We start from the raw sequence: 27,334 nt of genomic DNA on the forward strand, positions 1-27,334 counted from the left end.
CTACCCAAAAGAGAGTGGATCCGTTCCGATTATGTCAATCATGTATCTGAGACTTGTGCTTATTTTTTCTATCAAGTTTCATCCCGATCCCTCCACTCTAAGTGTTTTCCAAGATTTTAGGTTCCCCCCTCCAACTCCTCCCAATGTCATCAGATCCGGTCGGGATTTAAAATAAGAGTTCTGAGACACAACATCATTCCAAACATCAAATTTCATTAAGATCCCATCACCCATTCATAAGTTAAAAATACTTCATTTTTTCTAATTTTTCAGAATTTACCGGCCCCCCACTCCCCCACCCCCCAAGATGGTTAAATTGGGAAAAGGAAATTTTTCCGAATTAACAGGACCCCAACTCCCCCCCCCCAGATGGTCAAATCGGGAAAACGACTATTTCTAATTTAAGCTGGTCTCGTCCCTGATACGCCTGCCAAATTTCATCGTCCTAGCTTACCTGGAAGTGCCTAAAGTAGCAAAACCGGGACCGACAGACAGACAGACCGACAGAATTGGCGATTGTTATATGTCACTTGGTTAATACCAAGTGCCATAAAAAAAAGGGCAAAAACCGGTTAAAATCATAACGACTATTCCGTGCCTAAAGTCATAAGATTTCCACCGCCCATTCTTTTGTCGTCAAGTTTTGTTGTACGGTAACCTTTCCATGAGTCTTTTTAAGAAAATATTTAATTTATTAAATATATAATTATTTTATTTTGCATCAGAATGGTTTCTGGTTCATCACTCGCATACAACAAGATAAACTTCGTTCAGATACCATGTTAACCCTTCGGGTAGCTGATAACAAATATTGTTCGATTAGAGGCTTGGGTTCCAGTGGTGCTAAAATGGGTGTTTTATTGAAGAATTAGAATCATGGTTGCGGCGTCAGGTGCAGGGCAGCCTAGCAAAGAACAAACTCCAGTCCATTGCAGCCAAAGGTATTCTTGTATTCAGAACAGCACTCGAGAAGTTTGCTGAGTCTACGATCTATGAAAACGGGTTTCCTAGCCACAAGGACGGGTGACAGGATGCATTGGACTTTATGATTTGGGCTATATATTTGCATATTAGCGGGGCGGGAAGGTTAGTTTAGGTTAAGTTACTTTACCCCCATACCCCTAATGTGTATATATACAACCCAAATTATATTATTATATAAACTAAAGTATTGTATTTTTATCATATTTTGGTGTATTTCATTAGGTTTAACTTCACTTCACTTCTCGAGTGTAAATGGGCACCCATAAGGGGGTGCAGGGGGCGTTACCCTCTCCCCTGGATGACTGACACTGCCTTATATTTTTATATTTTGGTTTTACGATTTCTACTATACAGCATTGGAAGTGTCGAATAGACCAGGTAAGCCCCCCCCCCTAAAATTCAGCTTATGGGAGCCCATTCGAGTGGGTCCTAAATAATACAGGAGTACCCAACCAGAAATTTAAGCTAGCATTTTGAGAAAAAAAAAGTCAAAAAAAGTCAAATGAGGAAAGATCGCCATTTCAAGCTGACCCACATGCTACAAAGGAAGCGCTGTTCAGATACCATGTTAATCCTTAGGGTAGCAAACAAGGCCTTGTCCAGGGGGAGGGGGGTTGAACCCCACCTCAAAATGTTTGTCTGGGTCGTAAAAACGTATTATAATATAAACAAATTTTTTATGCGTTTTTTGAGCTTTTTTGTTTAACCCCTCCCATTGAAAAAAAACATGTTTAAAACACAAACACACCCAGAAAAAATCCTGGATAAGGACCTGGTAGCAATAACAAATATGATACTGAAACCCTTTAAAGGAGAATTACAGCCCCCAATCTTGAGCAAAAAGGAAAATCGCTTTTTCGCATTGGAAACAATGAGGTGCCTTTTTTCTAGTGTTTTTCTCGTCGCCACTACTGAGGCACTGGTACATCATAAAGAGATGTTAAGCGCTCATTTGAAAGGAGGTTGATATATCTAGTACCGTTTGCAATATAGACAAATGCACTTCTTTACTTTAACAGCTTAGTATAAAGTCATAAGGAAGGTGTCTTGAGCACGTATGAGACGATGGTATTTCTGGATTTTATGGGGTTTTAGGGGGTTTGTAAGGTTCTCAAGTTTGAAAAGAGATCTTAATATAGGTTAAAATAACACATAAAAGTATTAAGATTTTATTTCCAAGATTTAAAATCCGAGGAAAGCAGACTCAAACCAAAATAAAGGATTTTTTTCACAAAGACAGACATATATTCTATCCAATCTTCAAAGCCTTAAAATACACCTTCTAAGCAATATTAAAGCCGTTAATTATGAGGAAGGAGTAGGCTATAGATAATAAACTGTTTTTCTTCCTTTAGGCTCTAGTGTTGATAGTTCAACGAGCCATCGAACCTCTTCCGAAAACATCCCAACATTGGGAATGAATAAGTCTGCGTAACGAAATAGTGGTTTTAATGGATTCATTTAGATACAAATGTGGCTAGGAGACACGCATATACGCGGGTTGGAAGCCTTCTGGCTCGTAGTCCAAGAGGAATTTTTTGTCCTGTTTTACATTTGTTATATATTTCCACGCAATGTAATTTTTTACCAGGTTAAACTCACCCTGTCCTCTTCTATCTCCCCACCCCGAAAAAGTATATGCCAACGAGTCTCCTCAGATGAATAGATAAAACGAACTGCTTAATTGCTATTCTCGGTCGACTACTTACATGTCCATTCAGTTATGACGGATTTCATTAATTACCAATGGGACAACCATAACTATTCGGCAAAACAAGATCTCTCCTTGACAAAAAAGCTCGTTTCGCCAATCCAATTGGGAATCAGCTTGAGCGCTTCTGAAAATAAATGAAAAGACAAATTAATCTTTGAATATTGTTTTCAGGCCGACAATTGCAATTATCAAAGCAATACAAACAATGTCATACCTGCTGTATGTACGCCATTATCACACCTGCATAAAAGATGAATGGGGAGTGAAATGGTTTAGGAACTTGCCAAATTCTTTCCCGAAAAAAAGAAGCTAAAAAGAATAGTTTTATTTTAATCCCTTTTTTGGCTAAATAAAAAAAAACAAGTTGTTTTGACTGAAAGTAAGGAGCAACATTAGAACAAATATAAATTATTCTATATACGAAAGGGCCTGTCCCTTCCTCAACGCCCCGCTCTTTACGCTAAAGTATGACTCTTTGTCACAACTCTACTTTTTAAAACAATAAAAACTTAGCGTAAAGAGTACGCAATTCACTACATTCTGATGGAATCCCTAAGTGTTCGGAGTGTGCGAAGCAAGTGGGTCAATATTAAGGCCACGGCGTTATTAAAAGCATTACTCTAGCACCCAAAACCAAAGAACTACAAAACATGGAATGAAAAATATTAAACTGAATAAAAATCTTAGACAGTAAGCAACAGTAATAACATCAGTTGTAACATTAATAAGTTTAAGACGTCAATCATTCGATAAAAACGAAGATAAATCATACTTTAACTACGTTATTTAGACCTGGAGCATGAACTAGCACAATATCAACATAATGCAATTTTGCTTCATCTAAGTCAACAGCAGTAAAAGGCTCAAGTCACTTTAAGGACAAGCATATCGTCTCTCAATGACAAAACCGCCGAAATGCTATTCTTCCTCATACCATATAATTCAGAGCAAGGAATTGAACACTAGGTAGCTTGACATACACCAAAGGCAGGAAGCCACAGACAAGGCCGTATCCAAGGGGGTAGGGGTTTTTACCCCCAAAATATTTGTCCGACTCGTAAAAAACGTAACAAAATGAATATAAACAAATTTCTGATGCGTTTTTAATGTTTTTGCACTCCCCCCCAAACAAAAAATCCTGGAGACGAACCTGGCCACAGGGGCAGAATTGAAACAGACACGTTCAGAGGCACACGGAGAGTCAGAATATATTAGGACACTTCAAAGGTAAAACTGTGGATACAAGATCACTTACACCAGCAACAAGCAATGCAAAACCATTGGTTCAATATGAAACCCGATTTCACCGCAGGACGCTTTTATTCATGTCAAAAGGTACAAATTAAATGCTAAGATTTAACATTTACTGAAGTCATTTTGTAAGCTTGATGACAGTATTTTGTGCATCCAATGTCGGAGAAAATGATTTGATGTTATAAACAAATTTCTGATGCGTTTTAAAGCTTTTTTGTATCCCCCCCCCAAAAAAATCACAGCCCTGGCCACAGAGGCAGAATAGAAGCAGAAAGGTTCAGAGGCACATGGAGAGTAAGAACATATTAGGACACTTCAAAGGTAAAACTTCAGATACACGATCATGTATACCAGGAACAAGCAATACAAAACCCCTTGGTTCAATATGAAACACGGTTTAACCGTAGGACATATTCATTCATGTCAAAAGGTACAAATTTAATGCAAAGATTTGACATTTACTGAAGTCATTATGTAAGCTTGATGACAGTATTTTGTGCATCCAATGTCGAAGAATATTTTCAAGTATTGACAAAGAGAGCCTTGAAGCGATAAATACGAGAGTTGGTCTTACAATATTAATTCTGCAATTATCAGCAAATTGGATGAGTTAATGTTCAGCATCATCAGACAATTTTTTTTCTACAATGAGGAATTCCAAGAACTGGCTCTGATTCAGCTTATACACAGGCTGCTTTGATGTACACAAATTGACCTGATTTGTTACATCTTAATTAATATACATTATCCCATAAATATTTTATATACGAACTTATCCACATCTATCGAAAGGATGGCATCAGACAACAAGGATCAGATCTAGGCTTAAACTTCGGATTTGGTCAGGGCAAAAAAGAGCAATTTAATTTTCAAGTAAATGTAGATTAGTCTGCAGGATTTTCCAGGGGACATGCATTTTTGTCAAAATATACACGGTAAAGAAAATCTACGTGAAAGTCCTGTAATATGCCCCCTACTCCCCTTGATTTTGAGAAATACATTTTAAGGGGAGGGGATTCACTGAAAAAGCATTTTTTTACCCCATATTTGTAAATTTGGCCCCATAGGTTTTGAAAAATACGTCATGTCCCTCACCCACCCCAATTTTTTGTGAACTTAAGCTATGTTAGGGACGGTGAATGCAGTGAAGGCGTAAAATATGAATGTCAAATGTGCAGGCTGGTTCTCGCAGTTGAAATGAAAATGCAGTTGAGGAACCGGAATGTTAGTCCTAGCGCTATGAATAGGATATTGGAAGCCGTATTTCAGAGATAAGTAAGGGTAGTTTTAACAGGGCTTCCACAAGTTCAAAGAGTCAAAAATAGGGACTTTTGGCAGAAAAGGGGACCTTTAGGCAGGCCGTATCCAAGACTTTTGCAGGGAGAGGGGTACACAAAAAACCTCGAAAAACGCATAAAAATGTGTTTACATCCGTTTTTGTTACGTTTTTACGAGTCAGACAAACATTTCGGGGGGATGCAGACCACAAAAAAACACAAAACAAGTAGAACAATAGGGAAATTCCATGTGTAATCCAAACCCCCGAACCCCCTCCCTGGATACGACCTTGTCTTCGGGAGCCTTTCTGAAACTGAAAAAGGGACCAATAGGGATGACACAATTAACATCGTACTCGCTATTCACACTAATATCTCCAAAATCTGAAACCAGGACGGTCAGCAACGATTGTCTGTAGCATCATCTTCTTCTCGAAAGATACAGGTCAATATCAAGATGATTCGACTTCTTGGCTTTCCTTATGATCTTCTCTAGGTTTCTTTTTTCTTTCTTCTTGATTTTCAACTATGAAGGAACAATACGGGAAAAATACACTATTAACTACTTCGATTAATGACCAGCAAATCATCACAAGACCACGACATTTCAAAATCACTTTTTTTTCTTTCTTTTCTTTTTCTTTTTGTTTGCAGAAGCATCTATGTGCTTTCAACAGCTTACCGACATCATAGATGACTTGGACGCTCCATCCTTGAAATTATTCTGCAGTTTTAAAGAGACTATAGGTCACCAACACACTGAAAAGACTTTTTCGGTGAAGTATTGACATGGCTTAATCTTACAAACAGGGTCTTCTTTGGACTTTAGAGCGGTTTTAGGGACTTTCAGGAACCTTCTCCAGTGTAAGGGACTTTTCGAGAAGTTAGGGACCTTGTGGAAGTCCTATTTTAAGGATTTGTTAGCATGAAAAAATTTTAGACAACAATCATTACAAAAAATATAGTTGAATCCTGCTTTCTAAGGCTCAACTAACAGAAAGGTTAAGATGGTTAGGTCACATTTTATAGTTGAATGATAATAACGGATCGCCAGAAACGTAATTTTGGCAGGACATCCTCAAACAGGGGAGCCATATGGAAACATCTAAAACAAGAGGAAACTTCATAGGAAGGAAAAAACGATGAAATTTTGGACAGAGCAAATGGAGGGAAGTGGGCACAGTTGTGTTGGTCTTTTGTTGTGGCCTAAGGTGGTTGCTTAATACAACGATGATTTTTTTGTTTTTGAAAGAAATCGGCCTAACTTGTATCCTTCAGCTGCAGTAGCTCTTCTCATAAAACCAAAGAGTCTAGTATGACCAAAAACAGGACCGGTTTTCTTTAGAAATGGACCCCATGCCTCTGGCATATGTGTATGTTTTACTTACTCACACGTTGGTCACTTTAACACTAATCAAGAGTCCAAACTCTTGATTAGAGTCCAAACAGGTATTTTACGTAGGAATAACTTTCCATGGAGGGATTTTCCATGGGGAGAAGGAATTTTCCGTGAAGGGGGATCCAGATTTCCCAGCATTATTTAAAAAGACCAGAGACTCAATAAAAAAAGAAGTTTTTTCAGCCAAAAGTAAGGAACAACATCAAAACTTAAAACGAACAGAAATTATTGCCTACACGAGGACTGCTCTCTCCTCAATGCCTCGCTCTTCACACTAAAGTTTGACTTTTTTTGCCAACTCCTTAAGAACGACTCCTAAAACGCACAGGCCGTTTAATTAAAATAATAAGTTTTTTTTAATGTCATAAAAAAAACTTTAGCGTAAAGAGCGAGGTATTAAGGAGAGGGCAGACCCCTTCATATATGTAATAATTTCTGTTCGTTCTAAGTTTTGATATTGCTCCTTCCTTTCAGTTGATTTTTTTATTTAATATAATATAGTACCGTTGATTAAGAATGTATATTATTATTGTTTAACATCTTCAGTGTTTTTTCACACCTCAGGATTTTTGGCCAGTAAATATCTGGACAGTATTCAATTCTATATGGCATTTCTGGTTTAGACACATGATATTAAAACTGAGTCTGACCAAAAATCTGTTTGAAAACGTCTGTTGATTTTATGGATCAGACAGGTAGACAGGGACAGTGACCTTCGATTATCAAGACCATTCACATACTAACCTGTTTTAAGGATTACCAGCAAATTTACCCCCCCCCCCCTTGTTCCCCGAGATAAAATTCTTTTTTATGCCTAGCATGGTTAGATTAACATTTAACTGGACTCTGACAAGCCATTTTCAATTTTTCTTCTAATCTGACCTCCTAAGCAAGCCTGTAGAAAAACTTAACAATGAACAAGGCAAAAATGTTGCTCTGGCAACACATAACGTTGCCCAGGAAATGCGTATCTAGTTTCTATTCCTTTTAAATTGGTCACCATTGTTTACGGTTCATTTCATTAATTTCGGGTACATTACGGTTAATTTCTGTTCCTTTGGTTCCAGTTCTTTATTCATAGTAATTTATGTTGCTTTCAAGTAGACATTTTATTAATTCTTCCTCATTTTAAGTTTTTAATTTGTTCTTAATTGTTCGTTGAACATTTTCTTTTAAATCTATAATCGAAAAGAAAAAAAAATCTGTAATCTGTAAATCTCTACATATCCATAAAATCTATACATTTAAAAAATGTATAAATCTGTAATCATTAGATAAAAGAGGATTAAAGCAGCAAAACCAGGAAACATATTTTACCGAAACACAATGGATAAGAGGGGGCCAGAACATTACAAAAAATTAAATTACTTCGAATCAAGCTTCTGTCTGGCTTCATCGGTCTTATAATAAAATTTGAAATAAATGAAGCATCAAGAAAACTTCAAAATTGTCGCATATAAGAAAACAAAGAAGCAACTCATAATTTTAAAAGAAAACAATCACAAGTCTCAGCGAGAAAATGTACGTTTTTATTGACATGTCATGAAAAGTAAAGTTGATATTTCAGTCACGCTCTTTATTAACATATTTATCAATAAAATAAATCAACAAAGGTTTTTTCCTATGAAGAAAAAAAATGTTCGGCTTTTCTTGGCTGGAATAAAACAGTTCGTAGTAATAAACTGTAAGTAAAGAGCGACTCGGCTCAATAGTAACCGAAACTCTAAAAAACGGAATTTTCATATCAAGAGATACATCAAAAAAATCAGCTTATTAGGCTGATTCCAAATATATAAGAATCGTCAAGTTTTGCTACCCATCAAAAGTTACGAGCCTGAGAAAATTTGCCAGATTTCCCAAAAAGGGGGGAAACACCCCCAAAGGTCAATGCATCTTAATGAAAATCATATTGACAGATTCAGTGAAACCTCAACTGTAGAGGTTTCAAGCTCCTATCTACAAAAATATGGATTTTTTTTTTTTAACCAGAAGAAAGATCATGAATGAGTGTTTATTTGTTGTTTTTTCCCAGGGTGATCGACTAAAATAATAGTCCTAGAAGATCGGGAGAGTGTACATTCGAACGAAAATTAAAAGTTCTAGTGCCCTTTCTAAGTGACCCAAAAGATTGGAGGGTAACTAGTCCCCCTCCCACGCCTCTTTTACCCCCAAAGTTATGCAATCAAAATTTTGAGACAGACATTTTGTTAAGCATAGCTGAAAGATCCAATAACTACATCTTTACAGGTAGCATGACCCCCCACAGGCCGTGGGGAGAGGCCTGTAAGTTTTGAAATTTGTCCATCGTTAGCGTATAGTATCTGTTATTGGGAAGTATACATTTTTCGGGAAGGTGGCATTTTGTACTTGGGGTGGGTTTCCATGGGGATAAAATTCCGTGGGGAGGTAAATTTTCAGGGAGTGAGCTTCCCAGGGGAAACTTTATAATGCGGGGATTTAACAGAATTTCTATGCAAAATTCTTTTTAATTTATCTTACTTTCTCTTGGCCAACTCAATTTTGCGTGTTCCGAGGGAATCAACCGGGGGCTATTTTCAGAGTGTTTGGATTTCTGAGAAAGATTTAGACGGATGGTGAGATTTCTAGAGTGATCAAAAAAACGATTAGAAATTAAAGTATTTTTCAAATGAAAATATACTAAGGATATTTTTTTCAGGCTGAATCGTCCGCAAGAAATATTACAGGAGGGGGGAAGGGAATTTTCAGTAAGGACGGAGCTTTCTGAAGGTAATTCCATGGGGAGGGAGAAAATTTCTACGGAGAATTTTCCCTTCAGGGAGGGGGAGATTTTTCCATGGAGGGTAAGCCAGATTAAACGGCATTATTTGAAAAATAATCAGAAATCAAATACAAAAGTTAACGGATAGTAAGAAGCAACATTAAAACACAAAACCAAGAGAAATTATTCCGTGTCTCAAGCGGTTTTCCCCTCCTCAATACCTTGCTTTTTACGCTAATATTTGACTGTTTGTCCCAATTGTTTAAGAAAGGCTCCTGAAACACATTGGCCGTTTAACTAGAATTGAAAGCTTTTTTAAAGGTGCTAAAAGCATCAGCATAAAGAGCAGGGTATTAAAGAGGGAGGCAATCCTATTATATACAGAATCATTTCTGTTCGTAATATGTTTTAATGTTAGTTCTTAGTAAAAAAAAAGAGCTAAAAATAACTTGTTTTATTTTTTTATCAAGTAAAGAATGATGACGGTGACAATTATGCTGCAACCTCAATTTGCATCTATATTCTTATGTATTTGTTCCTTTTATTCCTGAGTGTGTTCCTTTTTTCTTTTTCTTTTTATGTGTTGGTCCCAACTGTTACTGTTTTGTCATGAAAAGCTGAGTTGATACTTCAGTTACTTTGTTAATAAATAGTTAATAGTTCAATTATATATATATATATATATATATATATATATATATATATATATATATATATATATATATATATATATATATATATATATATATACATTGCCCCTAAAAGAATACTAAATATATGTATTGCTCATCTTAGTATTGAAGGAATCAAAAATATTAAGTAATATATAACAGATACTTTTTAACTGACCCTTAATTTTGGAGTATATGACCTAGGAATACACAAAATGCTTGGACTACAAAACCTCAAAAACTGTGAAAGCGGACTTGGTCAGACTGATCTCTGAGAGACTCGCACACATATTTCCATGGATAATCGGACACAAGTCTTTGCACATAGACATCTATCAGAATATTCTTTTTTGAGCCGCCGCATATTTTTATTGTGGAGCCTTTGTATTATTAAATAAAAAAAAACAATTTTTTTAACTGAAAGTAAGAAATAATATTAAAACTTAAAACGAACAGAAATTGTTACGCATATGAGGGGGGCTGCCCCTCTTCAACACCTCGCTCTTCACGCTAAAGTTTTTCGGAACTTTAAAAAAAGTTACTTATTGTTCTAATTAAACGACCTTTGTGTTTCAGGAGCCATCTTTAAAGAATTGGGATAAAGTTTCTTCAGTGTAAAGAGCGAGGTATAGAGGAGGGGCACCCCCCCCCCGTCATATACGTAATAATTTCTGTTCTTTTTAAGTTTTAATGTTGCTGCTTAATTTCAGTGGAAAAAACTTGCTTTTTTTTATTTAATTTCAGATCGTTTTTTTAAATAATGCCAGGATATCCGGCTCCACATCCACGGAAAAAATCCCCCTACCGACGGAAATATTCTCTGCACAAATGTACTGGCGAAAAATTAGCCCGTACAATTAACCTTAACATCTCCATGCGTAAAACTAAGAAGGTAAAGAGAAAGCAAGATATAAAAAGATATTTCGTATAGGAATTCTGGTAAATACCCCCAGTATAAAATTTCCGCTGAAAAGCCCAACCCCTGGAAACTTCCCTCTTCATAAAATATTCCCCTCGTGCAAAATCCCCTAGCCAAATACAAAAAAAAATGTATGCATACTTCCCAATAACAAATACTACAGGCTCCGTATACAAAGGGCAGATTTTATAACTTAAAGACCTCCCCCCAGAGACAGTTGGGGGTCATGTTTTCACCAAAGACATTGTTATTGGGTCTTTCAACTATGTTGAACAAAATGGCAATCCCAAAATTTTTATCGTACAATTTTGGGAAAAAAGTGGCGTAGAAGGGGGCCTAGTTGCCCTCAATTTTTTGGTCAATTAATAAGGACGCTGTAACTTTTCATTCCATTTTGAATGAACCCTCTGCCAACGTTTTAGGCCCACTCGGTCGATACGATCACTTCTGGGAAAAAAGACAAAAAAAAAAAAAAAAAAAAAACAAGAACCAAACAGGCATCCGTGATCTTTCTTCAGGGAAAAAAATTAAAATTCCACATTTTTGCAGATAGGAGTTTGAAACCCCTACAGTAGAGTCCTCTTATACGCTGAATATGATGGTGAGATTTTCATTAAGATTGATTTTCTGGGGATGCTTACCTCTTTTTTCAAAATTTAGGCAAATTTCTCCAGCTTGTAGCCTTTGATGGGTACAAACTAAGTTTAATATAACCTATTTGAAACCAGCATAAGAATCCAATTCTTTTGACACATTTATTGGTTCCGTTTTCTGAGTTTAGATTACTATCGAGCCGGGCCGCTCCTTGCTTACAGTTCGCTCCCACGAACTGTTTGACAGACTCAAAATGAATTTTTTTTTTCAAATACTGGTTCATTCGTCAATTTCACCAAGTCTCTTAGCTTATAGTGAGGATGTTGTCTCCAAAACCCTTAGGTAATTATTATGTAACCACATTCTTATCATCACTGAGTTTCGTTCCTTCAGTTTTCTTTTTCTGCTCATATTATCTTTTGTGACTTAGCAAAGGCGATTTCACTTCATGCCCCCTCATAACATTCGACGACCATTCGTCCAATACGATCACCCCTGGATAAAATAAAAATCCCAAAAGGCAAAACTCATAAAAAGGTGAATATAAACGACGAGGCAATATTCTTTAAAAGCATCAAACACGTACAAACTAGCCCAAACCATGGAGTCATAATATTTCTTCCCAGGGAAGTCTCATTCCCATGTGACTGTTTCCATAAGTAAGGAGTGTAAGTCAGCCCCATGACTAGGTAACTTAACAAAAAATACTCTTCCGTACATATTCCAGACAACTAAAGCTAACACAAACCAGATGTCAACATCCTCTTGCCACGTAACAACCTTGGAACGGCAGTAAGGGCCATCACTGGGGGCATAAGATTTCTTCGCAGGGAAGTCAACTAAAGCTAACACGAACCGTATGTCAACATCCTCTTGCCACATAACAACCTTGGAATGACAGCAAAAGCCATCACTGGGGGCATAAGATTTCTTCCCAAGGAAGTCAACTAAAGCTAACATGAAATGGACATCGACGTCCTCTCGCTATATAACAACCTTGAAATGACTGCAAGGGTCATCACTGATGGCATAAGATTTATTTCCAGGGAAGTCAATTAAAGCTAACACAAACCGGACGTGGACGTCCTCTCGCCACATAACAACCTTGAAATGACAGCAAGGGCCATCACTGGAGGCATAAGATTTCTTCCCAGGGTAATAAAACAAAGCTAAAACGAACCGGACGTGGACGTCTTCATGCCATATAACAACCTTGAAATGACAGCAAGGACCATCACTTGTTTCTTTCGAATTTTTACTTGAAGAAAGGAGTGTAACAATTAAAAGAAAAAAGGAAAGAGTTCCTTGTTGAGACAAAACGTGCAGCAAACTGTCCCATTTTGTTCCGAACCGTCATATTAGTACCCCGTTCTAGTTTTTATTCTCCGCATAAACAGCGAATTCATGGAAGCCGTAACAAATTTTATGTTCACTGTTGTTTAATGCTTTAATTAAAGGTATTCCGCAGCCGGAAATGAAGATATTTCTAGTTTTGGTTTGAAATAGAAACATTCAATTTATAGACTTAAGATTTTATGTTTCCTCTGAAAACTGGAGTTGTGTGACAAGCATAAGGTTCTAACTGACGCCGAAGCAATTACAGTCGACTCTCGATAATTTGAAACTCAAGAGACCAGAGGATATGTTCAAATTACTGAGATGCTTAAAATAACAAGAGTTCAAATAATCAACAAGAAACAATGAAAAATTTCAAATAAACAAGTGCTATATTGAAAATACGCAACCCATATATGTACATATATACATGTAAACTTTTTAATTTAACTTCTTAATTACTTATGTATAAGGAGTAATCCTATGTACAAGACCATGCAAGCGGAAAAGTAATTTTGCAAAGAAATCTACAATTATTTTTATAAAGCGATTTCCATCGCATTTTCAATGCTATGAGAGCTGTAAAGAAATTATCACTTGTTTCTGTTCTGAGAGCGTAGGAACGTAAGGTGTTGATGGATAATTTTGCTTCGCTTAATGTGATTAGAGTAGGTGACTATTCTTTTTTATTCTCCTTATTCTCATCTTGAGAAGCCCACAATTCGGCCTCGCTTGAAGCACCATGGACAGCGACTTCATCGTAGTTGGGAACAAAATCCTCAAAGGCAGATCTTGTGACTCCCGTAAAATCTCGTGACTCAGATAATCTTGCGGGGTTTTCTGCTTCCTTAGCAAACTCACTGTATTTGAAGCAGTTATGCAGGGTGGAGGAACTGTCATTTTTTCCAGGCCTTATAACTACTAATACTACTAACAACTCACCGCAGCACCAAGCCGCCTGAGGCCAACACAGCTACCCACGCTCCTCCTCCGTCCCAATCTATTCAAAGCCTCCTTCTTTACACCATCCCAGGAAGTTACCATTTTCTTTAAATCTTTCTTTACGACATCCTCCCACCTCAGACGAGGACGGCCTGCTTTCCGTTTAGCACTAGACGATTAGCTGAAAAGGACAACCGTCGGCAATCTGTCATCTTTCATCCGCAGAACGTAACCTAGCCATCTCAACCTTTTTTTCATTATAGCCTTAGAAAGCGAGATTGAATCAGATTTTTAAGCCTACTGTTTGAAATGCGGTCGGTCAGTCGGTTACTCAGAACAATCCGTAGGCAATTTCTCTGGAAAACATCAAGAGCGCCATTGCTTCAGAGCCATATTTGACCACTGTCATCACTGTAGCTTCCAATATTCAAATCTTGGTTTGCAGACGTATCTTCCTATTCTTCCAAACTTTTTTTTAACTATGAAAAATTACCCTGAGCCTTGGCTACTCTACTTTTAACATCTTCACTGCTCACACCATCTTTACTAATAATACTACCAAGGCAAGCGAGGCTGCAAACCTGATCAATCTTTTCGTTATCCGACGTCACCTTTTCATCTTTACTTATTCCTAGCCTTAGTAACTCAGTCTTATTAACATTAGTTTTCAAACCTTTCCTAGGACGCTAAACTCGCAAAACCTCTAAAAATTCATTCATTTTGCACACACTTTCATCTAGGATGCTCAAATCATTAGCATAATATAAGTCCGGAAGAGTTTTTCCTCCCCGGTCTCCCATTGCCTTATCTGTGCTCCTTGAGACAAAGTCAATAAAAATGGCCCATTTCAAGGGGGATAGAACACAACCCTGCTTAACTCCTGATTTAATACAAAACCAGCTGTTAACCTCATTTCCTCCCTTAACCGCATCAGTGTTATTCTCGTATATAATACTAATCACTTTAGTGTATTTGTCTGGTATACAACACAAGGATAAGACCTTTGTTAAATCTCTTCTGTCACCAGAATCATACACTTGCTCATAATATATAAGACTGAGGGTCAAAGGTGTTTAACTTATGCACTTCTCAATTATTAACATAAGAATGAAAATTTGGTCAACAAATATTCTACCTTTTCTAAAACTGCACTGTTCTTCTCTTACACCTTTGTCTACAGCATCTCAGTCTAAAAAGCATCATATTACTAAGTAATTTGCTACCTACAGAGACCACACTAACGCCTCGATAATTACCACACTGACTCTTATCACCTTTCTTATGCAGTGATTTAATTAAGGTTTACCTAAAATCGTATGGTACTAACCCTTTTTTCAAAAATCATATTCCTAGTTTTCAGTCACCTATTTCTAACCTCAGAGCCACCATATTTAATCAACTCATTTACCACACTGTCAACACCTGCAGCCTTATTACTTTTTAATCCTTTTAGAACGGTCACTAATTATTCCTCGAAAAACAAATCTTCCTTCACATCCACGGTTTCACGAACTTTTTCAGTTTCCTCTATATCTTTTCCTAAAACTTTATCTTGGTTTAAGCACATTCTCAAAATGTACTGCCCATCTCTCCGCAACTCTTTCCTTATTACTAATTGTAGCCCAATTCCTATCTTTAATTAAATAAAAAAAAACAAGTTTTTTTAAATGAAAGTAAGGAGCAACATTAAAACTTAAAACGAACATAAATTATTCCGTATATGAAAAGGGCTTTTCCTCCTCAACGCCTCGCTCTTAACGCTAAAATTTGACTCTTTCTCTTAACTCTATTTTTAAAATAGCAAGAAACTTTAGCGTAAAGAGCGGGGCGTTGAGGAGGAAAAGCCCCTTTTCGCCAGAAGACAGGCAAAGGAGGCTGAGGAGGAAAAGCCTTTTTTTGCCAGAAGACAGATCATGGATGCGTCTTTTTTTTCAGGGGTGATCGTATCAACCCAGTGGTCCTAGAATCTTGTGAGAGGGCTCATTCTAACGGAAATTAAAATTTATAATGCCCTTTTTAAGTGACCAAAAAAATTTTAGTGTACCTCGGCCCTATAGCATGCTCATTTTCCACCAAAATTACCGGATCAAAATTTTGAGACAACCATTTTTTTCAGCATAGTCAAAAAACCTAATAATTGATTCTTTCGGGACGACTAAATCCCCCACAGTCCCCAGGGGAGGGGCTGCAAGTTACAAACTTTGACCATTGTTCAAACAGTTCGTGGTAACGAACTGTAGTAAGGAGCGACCCGGCTCAATAGAAACCGAAACTCTAAAAAAAGGAATTTTGATACCAATAATTGCATCAAAAGAATCGCATTTTAATGCTGATTTTAAATATACAAGTTTCATCAAGATCAGTTATACCCATCAAAAGTTACGAGCCTGAGAAAATTTGCCTCATTTTAGAAAATAGGGGGAAACACCCCCTAAAAGTCATACAATCTTAACGAGACTTACACCATCAGATTCAGCGTATCAGAGAACCTTATTCTAGAAGTTTCAAGCTCCTATCTACAAAAATGTGGAATTTCGCATTTTTTGCCAGAAGACAGATCACGGATGCGTGTTTATTTGTTTTTTTTTTTTTTTTTTTTTTTTTTTCCAGGGGTCATCGTATCGACTGAGTGGTCCTAGAATCTTGCGAGAGTGCTCATTCTAACGGAAATTAAAAGTTCTAGTTCCCTTTTTAAGTGACCAAAAAAATTGGAGGGCGCCTAGGACCCCTCCCACGCTCATTTTTTCCCCAAAGTCACCAGATCAAAATTCTGAGATAACCATTTTATTCACCATAGTCGAAAAACCTAATAACTATGTCTTCAGGGACGACTTACCCTCCCCCCCCCGCAGTCCCCGTGGGAGGGGCTGCAAGTTGAAAACTTTGACCTGTGTTTACATATAGTAATGGTTACTGGGAAGTGTACAGACGTTTTCAGGGGGATTTTTTTGTTTAGGGGGGAGAGTTGAGGGGGGAGGGTACGTGGGAGGATATTTCCATGGAGACTTCTCATGGAAGAAGAGAATTTCAATGAAGGGGGCGCAGGATTTTCTAGCTTTATTTGAAAAAACAATGAAAAATAAATATGAAAAGTTTTTTCTGCTGAAAGTAAGGAGCAGCATTAAAACTTAAAACGAACAAAAATTATTACGCATATGAGGGGTTTACCTCCTCGTTATACCTCAATCTTTACGCTAAAGTATTTTTAGTAATTTCAACTATTTATTCTACGGACTTTGTGATTCAGAGGTTATTCTTAAGGAATTGGGACACAATCTAAGCTTTAGTGTAAAGAGCAAGGTATCGACGAGCGTTGAACCCCCTCATATACGCAATAAAAACATACGAATACAGAAGTTCGTTACGTAAGTTAATTCGTAAGTTACGTATATTTTTTACCAACGAAAACGTTTGTAAAAAATTAAAAGTTCTAGTTGCTTTTTTAAGGAATCAAAAACTTGGAGGGCAACTAGGCCTCTTCCTTCGCTTCTTTCGTTTTAATTATTTATGTGCGGAGAGCCAAGATCAAAACATGCATTAATTCAAAAACGTCCAGAAATTAAATAAAAAAAAAAACAAGTTCTTGTAACGGAAAGTAAGGAGCGACATTAAAACTTAAAACGAACAGAAATTACTCCGTGTATGAAAGGGGCTTTACCTCCTCAACGCCCCGCTCTTTACGCTAAAGTTTCTTACTGTTTAAAGGGTCATTAAGTTCATTAAGGGTCAAACTTTAGCGTAAAGAGCGAGGCATTGAGGAGGAAAAGCCCCTTTCATATACGGAGTAATTTCTGTTCGTTTTAAGTTTCAATGTCGCTCCTTACTTTCCGTTACAAAAACTTGTTTTTTTATTTAATTATATATAGTAATGGTTATTGGGAAGTGTACAGACGTTTTCAGGGGGCTTTTTCGCGTTGAGGGAGGGGGGTTGGGGGCAAGAGATTACGTGGGAGGATCTTTCCAAGGAGTAATTTACCATGAAGGAAGAAAATTTCCACAAAGAGGCTGTAGGATTTTCTAGCATTACTAAAAAAAAAGACAAAATAAAAAAGTTTTTTATCAGCTCGAATTAAGGAGCAGCATTAAAACCAAAAACGAACAGAAATTATTACGTATCTAAGGGGGTTCGTCTCCTCAACAATATTTCGCTATTTACGCTACAGTATTTTTAGTAATTTCAACTATTTATTCTATGGCCTTTACGATTCAGGGATCATTCTTAAAGAGTTGCGAAAAATTCAAACTTTAGTATAAAAAGCGAGATATTGACTAGGGGTGAACCCACTCATACACCTTCATTACAAATGTAGAAGTTCGTTACTTATGTTAATTCGTAAGCTACGTTAAAAAATTAAAAGTTCTAGGTGCCTTTTTAAGTACCCGAAAATGGGAGGATAGGCCTCCTCTCCATCCCTTTTTTTATCAAATCATCCGAAACTATGAGAGCAAAAAAAAAAATACAAATTTCATTTTAATTATTCATGTGCGGTGAGCCAAGATCAAAACATTTATTAATTCAAAAACGTTCAAAAACTAAATAAAAAACCAAGTTTTCTTCACTGCAAGTAAGGAGCGACATTAAAACTTAAAACGAACGGAAATTATTCAAAATATGGAAGGGGTTGTCTCCTCCTCAACGCCTCACTCTTTACGCTGACGTTTTTATTGTTTTAACAAGAGCTAAGAGTTCATATGGCACTTGTGACTAGGTCGGAAGAACCAAGAGCTCATATGGAAAGAGCTCTAGCAAAATTCTAAGAATAAACAGATTGATTTAAAAGGAAAATCAGAGGCTTAATGCCGGTTGGGATTTAAAATAAAAGCTCTGAGAGACAAGGTCCTTCTAAATATCAAATTCATTAAGAACCGGTCACTCAATGGTAAGTTAAAAATACCTCATTTTTTCTAATTTTTTCTCTCCATTCAGCGTCCCATATGTTTGAATCGGATTAAACGACTTCATCAAGTAGATTTGTGCAAATCCCTGGCACGCTTACCAATTTTCATCGTCCTAGCAGGTCCAGAAGCACCGAACTCTCCAAAGCACTGGACCCCCCTAACTCCCCCAAAGAGAGCAGATCCAGTCCGGTTACGTGAATAACGTATTTACAACATTTGTTTATTCAACCCACCAAGTTCCAACCCAATCTCTCCACTCTAAGCGTTTTCCAAGATTTCCGGTTTCCCCTCCAACTCCCCTCCCATGTCACTGGATCTGTTCGAGATTTAAATTAAGAGCTCTGAAGCACAAAATCCTTCTAAGGATTGAAATTATATCGAATTTCATTAAGATCTGATCCCCCGTTCGTAAGTTACAAATACATCAGTTTTTCAAATTTTTCCGAATTAATCCCTCCCCCTAAACTCCCCCAAAGAGAGTCAATCCGGTCTGGTTATGTAAATCACGTATCTAGGACTTGTGCTTATTTTTCCCACTAAGTTTCATCCCGATCCCTCCACTCTCAGCGTTTTCCAAGAATTCAGGCTTCCCCCTCCAATGTCACCAGATCCCCTCAAGATTTAAATTAAGAGCTCTGAGACCATTCGTAAGTAAAAAATACTTCATTTTTTCTAATTTTTCCGAATTAGCCGTCCCCCCTCTATTCTCCCAGGTGGTCAAATCGGGGAACGACTATTTCTAATTTAATCTGGTCTGGTCCCTGATACGCCAGCCAAATTTCATCGTCCCGGCTTATCTGGAAGTGCCCAAACTAGCAAAACCGGGACAGACCGACAAAATTTGCGATCGCTATGTCACTTGGTAAATACCAAGTGCCATAAAAAGTAGAGATGTGAGAACGACTCTAACTTTAGCGTAAAGAGCGGGGCGTTGACGAGGGGACAACCCCTTTAAAATACGAATAATTTCTATCCCTTTTAAGTTTTAATGTCGCTCCTTACTTACAGTTAAAAAAGAACATGTTTTTTTAATTTAATTAACATGCCAGTACAATATTTTACTATTACGCCGTCTAGCTGCATCTACTAGATCCTCGGCAATTTTATCCGTGGTCTCCAATTCACACCTCTTTAGTTCATATTTCGATGCTTACGCTGCTTTTTTTACATTCCTTTTCTTTTCATATGATCTATCACTCAAATAATTCTTGTACATGCCTCTTCTCCTCCCTATTAAACATAAAGCTTTTCCACTAATAATCCTAGCTGCAGTTCTAAATTTCTTCCCTAAGACAACATCAGCAACTTCACAAATTGTTTTTCTGAAATAATTCCAACTATCTTCCACATTGTCTAATTTAAAACTCTCAAGTTTATTATTCAACAGTTCCTGGAAAGTTTCTCTCAAATTCTCACCCTGGAGTCAACCAACATCATAACTTCCCAGGAGCTAGTTACTCTTCCGAAATGTCAGCTTCGAGCTAACCCTAGACACTAATAGATGGTGATCTTTACTTTTAACATTAATAACAGCGCTCCTATGTACCCTAATATCTTGCATTGATCCTGCCAGTCTTCGGTTTACTATAACATAGTCAGTAAGACTTGCTGACTTACTATCACGAGAATACCATGTTAACTTATGGGTCATTTTATGACTAAACACCGTACTGGTTATAACTAGATTATTATACCGACAAAATTGCAAAAGTCTGCAGCCATTACTATTTTCTTTTCCTACACCAAGTATATATAGTTACTTCAATAAGAACATTGAAACGACTTTATAGAGGCAAATATCCACGTGGTTATATCTATTATTTTTCTTCTACTGGCCATTGTCCCGTTTGTTTTCTTCATTTTGAGATTTTGTCCTCTCCTTGTTATTGTAAAGATCGTTCTTCGGACAAAAGAAGAAAAAAATCGTATTTTTGTTTGATTAGTATTTTTGAGAGCTTTATATTCTAAAGAGGAAGCTTCTGGTAGGCAGTTAAGACCATAAGGTTTAACAGCTAGTGTTCAGCTTGATCAAAATCTCATCACGAAAATCAATAGATTTTCGTGATTTATTAACAATCAATAGATTTGTATATCAATTTTGAAAAAATATATATGTATGCTATACTTTGAAGCCTTGTTCTCTATCTTTTAAGAAAACAATCATTGTAAAATATCCTTGTTACAAATTCGAATTATCGAGGTGTTTCTTTTGAATTTATCAGGTGTTTTTCAAGGGACTGCGAAAAAAGTTCTAATTATCGAGAGATTCAATTTATTGAGTGTCAAATTATCGAGGGTTGACTGTACATACTTATGTAATTGTATTCATCAACTCCCTATACATTCATTCAGTTCGATAGTATGGTATTAATTAGACTTTTTCTTGAAAAATGATGTACACTTTCATAGAAAAAAGAAAAATTCTATATTTTTGCATATTTCTCAAATCTTTACAGCGTGTTTTTCAATCTAAGAAATGCAAAGCAAATTTCTAAAATACGATTGGGGAAATGGATGGACGAAAATCTCAGCTATCAAATGATGGAGTCTTACTTCACCGTTGGTGTCTGTCAAGTCTGCTTTCACGTTTTAAATATGTATAGGTTTTAAGTTGTGAATCACTGAACTAATATGTGAAAAGAATGAAAAGCTATAAGTGCGAAGGTACTCAGGGATAAAAAAACGCAAAGCAAATTTCGATAATAAAATTCGGAAGATGGATAAAAAAAACCTCAGATACAAAATGATGGCAAAGTCTTCACTGTCGGCGCCTATCAAGGTGTCAGTCTTTTGTAAATGAATGAACCGATATGTGAAAAGCATGAAAACCTAAAAGTACGAAGGTACTCAAGAATGAAAAACAAGAGCTAAGAGCTCATATGGCACTTGTGATGAGGTCGGAAGAGCCAATAGCTCATATGGTATGAGCTCTAGCAAAATTCTAAGAATCAATAGATTGCTTTAAAAGGAAAATCAGAGGCTTAGTGCCGGTCGGGATTTAAAGTAAGAGCTCTGAGTCAGGAGGTCCTTCTAAACATCAAAATTCATTAAGATCCAACCACCCACTCGTAAGTTAAAAATAATTCAATTTTTCTAATTTTTCCTCTCCCTTCCACCCCCCAGATGGTCGAATCGGGGAAAACGACTTTATCAAGTCAATTTGTGCAGCTCCCTGACACGCCTGCCAATTTTCATCGTCTAGCACGTCCAGAAGCACCAAACTCGCCAAAGCACTGAACCCCACCTCCTAACTCCCCCAAAGAGAGCGAATCCAGTCCGGTAAAGTCAATCACGCATCTAGGACATTTATAAGCGTTTTCCAAGATTTCCGGTTTCCTCTTCCAACTCACCCCACTGTCAACAGATCTGGTCTTGAGTTCGAGCACCGAACTCGCCAAAGCACTGGATTCCCCCCTAACTCTCCCAGAGAGAGTGGATCCGGTCCGGTTATTTCAATCACATATCTAAGACATTTGCTCATTCTACCCATCAAGTTTCATCCCAATCTCTTCACTCTAAGCGTTTTCCAAGATTTCCGGTTTCCCCCTCTAGCCCCACCCCATCCCCCTAATTCACCGGATCTGGTCGGGATTTAAAATAAGAGCTCTGAGACATGATTTCCTTCTAAATATCATATTTCATTAAGATCCGGTCACCCGTTCTTAAGTTAAAGTACCTTAATTTTTCTAATTTTTCCGAATTAACGCCCCCCCCCCAACTCCCCCAAAGAGAGCGGATCCGTAACAATTATGCCAATCTCGTATCTATAACTTATGCTTATTCTTTCCATCAAGTTTCATCCTGATCTCTCCACTCTAAGCGTTTTTCAAGATTTCCTGTTTCCAAGATTTCTGTTTCCCCCCTCCAACCCTCTATATGCCCGGATCCAATTCGGAATGAAAATGTAGCATATGAGACATAAGATCCTTCAATATATCAAGTTTCATTATGATCCGATCACCCATTCGTAAGATATCTCGATTTTCACGTTTTCCAAGAATTCCGGTTTCCCCTTCCAACTCCCTTCAATGTCACCGACTCCCTTCAATGTCACCGGATCTGGTCGGGATTTAAAATGAGAGTTCTAGAGCACAAGATCCTTCTAGATATCAAATTTCATTAAGATCTGACTACCCGTTCGTAAGTTACAAATACCTCATTTTTCTAATGTTTTCGAATTACCCCCCCCCCCCAACTCCACCGAAGAGAGCAGATCCAGTCCGGTTATGTTAGTCACCTGTCTTGGACTTGTGCTTATTATTTCCACCAAGTTTCATCCTGATCTCTCCTTTTTAAGCGTTTTCCAAGATTTCCGCCCCCCCCCCCTAATGACACTGGATCCGATCGGGATTCAAAATAAGAGATAAAGTTTCGAGGTCCTTCTAAATATGAAATTTCATTAAGAGACGATTACTCTTTCGTAAGTTAAAAATACCTCATTTCATCTAATTTTTTTAACTAACCCTCCCCTCAAATCCCCGACAGAGAGCAGATCCGTTCCGGTTATGTCAATTCCGTGTCTAGGACTTGTGCTTATTTTTTCCACTAAGTTTCATCCCGATCCCTCCACTCTAAGCGTTTCCAAGATTTAAGGTTCTGCCTTCCCCCAACTTCCCCTTCACCGGATCCGGTCGGGATTTAAAATAAGAGCTCTGAGACATGATATCCTTCCAAACATCAAATTTCATTAAGATCCGATCACTCCTTCGTGAGTTAAAATACCTCATTTTTCCAATTTTTCATAATTATCCCTCCTCCGGACTCCCCCAGAGAGAGCGGATCCGTCCCGGTTATGTCAATCACGTACCTAGGACTTATGATTATTTTCCCATCAAGTTTCATCCCGATACCTCCACTCTAAGCGTTTTCCAAGATTACAGGTCCCCCCCGAATCCCCCCAATGTCACCGGGTCCGGTTGGGAATTAAAATAAGAGCTTTGAGACACGATATCCTTCTAAACCTCAAATTTCATTAAGATCCGATCACTCATTCGTAAGTTAAAAGTACCTCATTTTTTAAAATTTTTCAGAATCAACCCTCCTCCCCACAACTCCCCCGAAGAGAGCGGATCCGTTCCGGTTGTGTCAATCACGTATCTAGGACTTATGATTATTTTTCCCACCAAGTTTCATCCTGATCCCTCCACTCTAAGCGTTTCCCAAGACTTTAGGTTCCCCCCTCAATTCCCCCAATGTCACCGGATCCAGTCGGGATTTAAAATAAGAGCTCTGAGACACGATATCCTTCCAAACATCAAATTTCATTAAGATCCCACCACCCGTTCGTAAGTTAAAAATGCTTCATTTTTTCTAAACTTTCCGAATTAACGGGCCCCTCCCACTCCCCCCAGGTGATCAGATCAGGAGAAAACGACTATTTCTAACTTAAGCTGGTCCGATCCCTGATACGCCTGCCAAACTTCATCGTCCTAGCTTGTCTGGAAGTGCCTAAAGTAGCAAAACCGGAACAGACAGACCGACAGAATTTGCGATCGCTATGTCACTTGGTTAATACCAATCAAACAGTTCGTGGTAACGAACTGTAGTAAGGAGCGACCCGGCTCAATAGTAAACGAAACTCTAAAAACCGAAATTTTGATGCCAAAATATACATCAAAAGAATCAGATTTTTATGCTGATTTTAAATATATAAGTTTCATCAAGTTTAGTATTTGTCATCATAAGTTACGAGCCTGAAAAAATTTGCCTTATTTTAGAAAATAGGGGAAAACACCCCCTAAAAGTCACATAATCTTAACGAAATTCACACCATCGCATTCAGCGTATCAGAGAACCCTATAGCAAAGTTTTCAAGCTCCTATCTACAAAACTGTGGAATTTTGTATTTTTTGCCAGAAGACAAATCACGGGTGCGTGTTTATTTGTTTGTTTTTTTTTTTTTTTTTTTTCCAGGGGTCATCGTATCGACCAAGTCGTCCTAGAATGTCGCAAGAGGGCTCATTTTAACGGAAATGAAAAGTTCTAGTGCCCTTTTTAAGTGAAAAAAAATTGGAGGGCATCTAGGCCCCCTCCCACGCTCATTTTTTTTTCAAAGTCAACAGATCAAAATTTTGAGATAGCCGTTTTGTTCCGCATAGTCAAAAACCATAATAACTATGTCTTTGGGAATGATTTACTCCCCCACAGTCCCTGGGGGAGGGGCTGCAAGTTACAAACTTCGACCAATGTTTACATATAATAATGGTTATTGGGAAGTATACAGTCGTTTTCAGGGGATTTTTTGGTTGTGGGGGTGGGTTTGAGGGGAGGGGGCTATGTGGGAGGATCTTTCCTTGGAGAAATATGTCATGGGGGAACAGAAATTCAATGAAAAGGGCGCAGGATTTTCTAAAATTACTATAAAAAAAACAATGAAGAAATAAAGATGGAAAAGTTTTTTCAATTGAAAGTAAAGAGTAGCATTGAAACTTAAAACGAACAGAGATTATTACGCATATGAGGGGTTCTAAAAATACTTTAGCATAAAGAGCGAGGTATTTAGGAGGAGATAAATACCTCGCTCTTTATGCTATAGTATTTTTAGTAATTTCAACTATTTATTCTACGGCCTTTCTGATTCAGGGGTCATTCTTAAAGAATTGGGACAAAACTTACAATTTAGTGTAAAGAACGAGGTATTAACGAGGGTACAAACCCCCTCATATACATAATAAAAATTAAAGAATATAAAAGTTTGTTACGTAAGTTAATTCTTAAGTTACGTATATTTTTTACTAATAAAAAAATTCGTTAAAAATTAAAATTTATAGTTGCCTTTTTATGTAACCGAAAAATTGTATGGCAACTAGGCCTCCTTCCCCATCCTTATTTCTCAAAATCGTCTGATCAAAACTAAGAGGAAGCCATTTAGCCAAAAAAGGAATTAATATGCAAATTTCATTTTAATAATTTATGTGTGGAGAGCCACAATCAAGCATGCATTAATTCAAAAACGTTCAGAAATTACATAAAAAAACTAGTTTTTTTTAACTGAAAGTAAGGAGCGACATTAAAACTTAAAACGAACAGAAATTACTCCATATATGAAATGGGTTGTCCCCTCCGCAATCCCTCGCTCTTTACGCTAAAGCTTTTAATTGTTTTAAAAAGCAGAATTGTGGCAAAGAGTCAAACTTTAGCGTAAAGAGCGAGGGATTGCGGAGGGGACAACCCATTTCATATATGGAGTAATTTCTGTTCGTTTTAAGTTTTAATGTCGCTCCTTACTTTCAGTTAAAAAAACTAGTTTTTTTTATGTAATTGCCATAAAAAACGCAAAACAAATTTCAAAAAATAAAATTCCGTAGATGAGTACTCGAAATCTCAGCTATGGAATAATGGCTAAGTCTCACTTCCCTTGGTGTCTATCAAGGTGTATGTCATTTGCTGTGGGTACAAAATTCCCGTTGCTGAACTCAGTCGACTGATGGCGCTGTTAAATAAATTCTCCGATTTAAAATCAACGAGCCGTTGGAAATAGCTACAATTAAAATGGATAACTTTTGCCGGAAGTCTGAAAATATCCTCTATTCATAACCCTTTCCATTTTTTTCTAGAACTTAACAAACGCTTGAGATTTTATTTATTTTTCGTTATTATTATTTGATACTTTCTATTCAGATATTTTCCAAGGCTTATGGTCTTGAATTTTCTTCTTTCTTTCTGTAAATCGCTCCTTTGTTTGTTTTATCGGAGTGTTTTTGGAACTCGGTTTGTTTATCTTTTATGTTCCTCGATTTTGAAAAAAAAGAAGCAATTTTAATTGTCCTAGAAACAAATTCCTCCAAAGACAGGTGCTTTTAATATGTAATTCCCATAAATAGAAACCCAATGGAATCACAGTTAGTGATAATAAAGACGAATATCAACGGTTCATCAGTTGGAAGTTAGCCAATACGTGGTAGGTAGATGTAGGGTTTTCAGGCTTAAATAGTGGTAGCTGATCTACACGACACATTTACAAATTCCGAAAACATTGCCATAATTAATAAAATTATTTCCATCTCTGAGTATCCGGATGAGCCAAAGTGGCGTAGGCACAATTTTTTAGAATTGTGAAAATAATGCGTCCTTTTTTATTTATACAAAAAAATGCCTTGGTTCGGATCCCTTATAAAATAGAATATAATGCTTTTTAGATGACTGCCAGCAAAATAATCAAAATTTCTATTAAAACTTGTCGTTTACTCACATATCTGTCAATTAGCGATTGACAGATCGTGATTGGCACAATCTTTGCCAATCTTGCCATTCTTCATCTGTAAAACATGTCCAAGCCATTCTTTCATTACAGTCCTGGAAAATAGGATCGACCAAATTTCTCGTATAGCTTATTATTTGACATAAGGTCAGTCAAACAGGTACCCAAGACAATTCCTCCGGAAAACAAATCTACTTTCCGAAGCACCCACTTTTAAAACCAGATTTTACAACTGTCAGTATCGAAGCTTCCGATTTTCAAATCTTGGCTGGCAGACTTATCTCCCTATTCTTCTAAACCTTTTTTAAACAGGACCTAGACCTTCGCTATTCTACTGTTTATATCCAGTGCACCGACCATCTTTACAATACATGTAAGATAATACAGGAAAAGTATTACAATAGGC

General features: G+C 37.2%; 1 protein-coding gene across 2 annotated transcripts in view; it reads right to left on the minus strand.

Moving 5' to 3' along the window:
- LOC136037941 (plexin-A4-like) overlaps window positions 1-27,334 on the minus strand; it is a 317,250-nt gene that overhangs the window by 258,256 nt on the left and 31,660 nt on the right. For both annotated transcript variants that reach the window (XM_065720812.1, XM_065720810.1), the window contains exon 2: window positions 2,694-2,822. The gene's annotated coding sequence lies outside the window, so the exon portion shown is untranslated. The remainder of the gene's footprint in view (window positions 1-2,693; window positions 2,823-27,334) is intronic.

The sequence above is a fragment of the Artemia franciscana genome, chromosome 17 (assembly GCF_032884065.1).
Source record: "Artemia franciscana chromosome 17, ASM3288406v1, whole genome shotgun sequence".
Lineage (NCBI taxonomy): Eukaryota > Metazoa > Arthropoda > Branchiopoda > Anostraca > Artemiidae > Artemia > Artemia franciscana.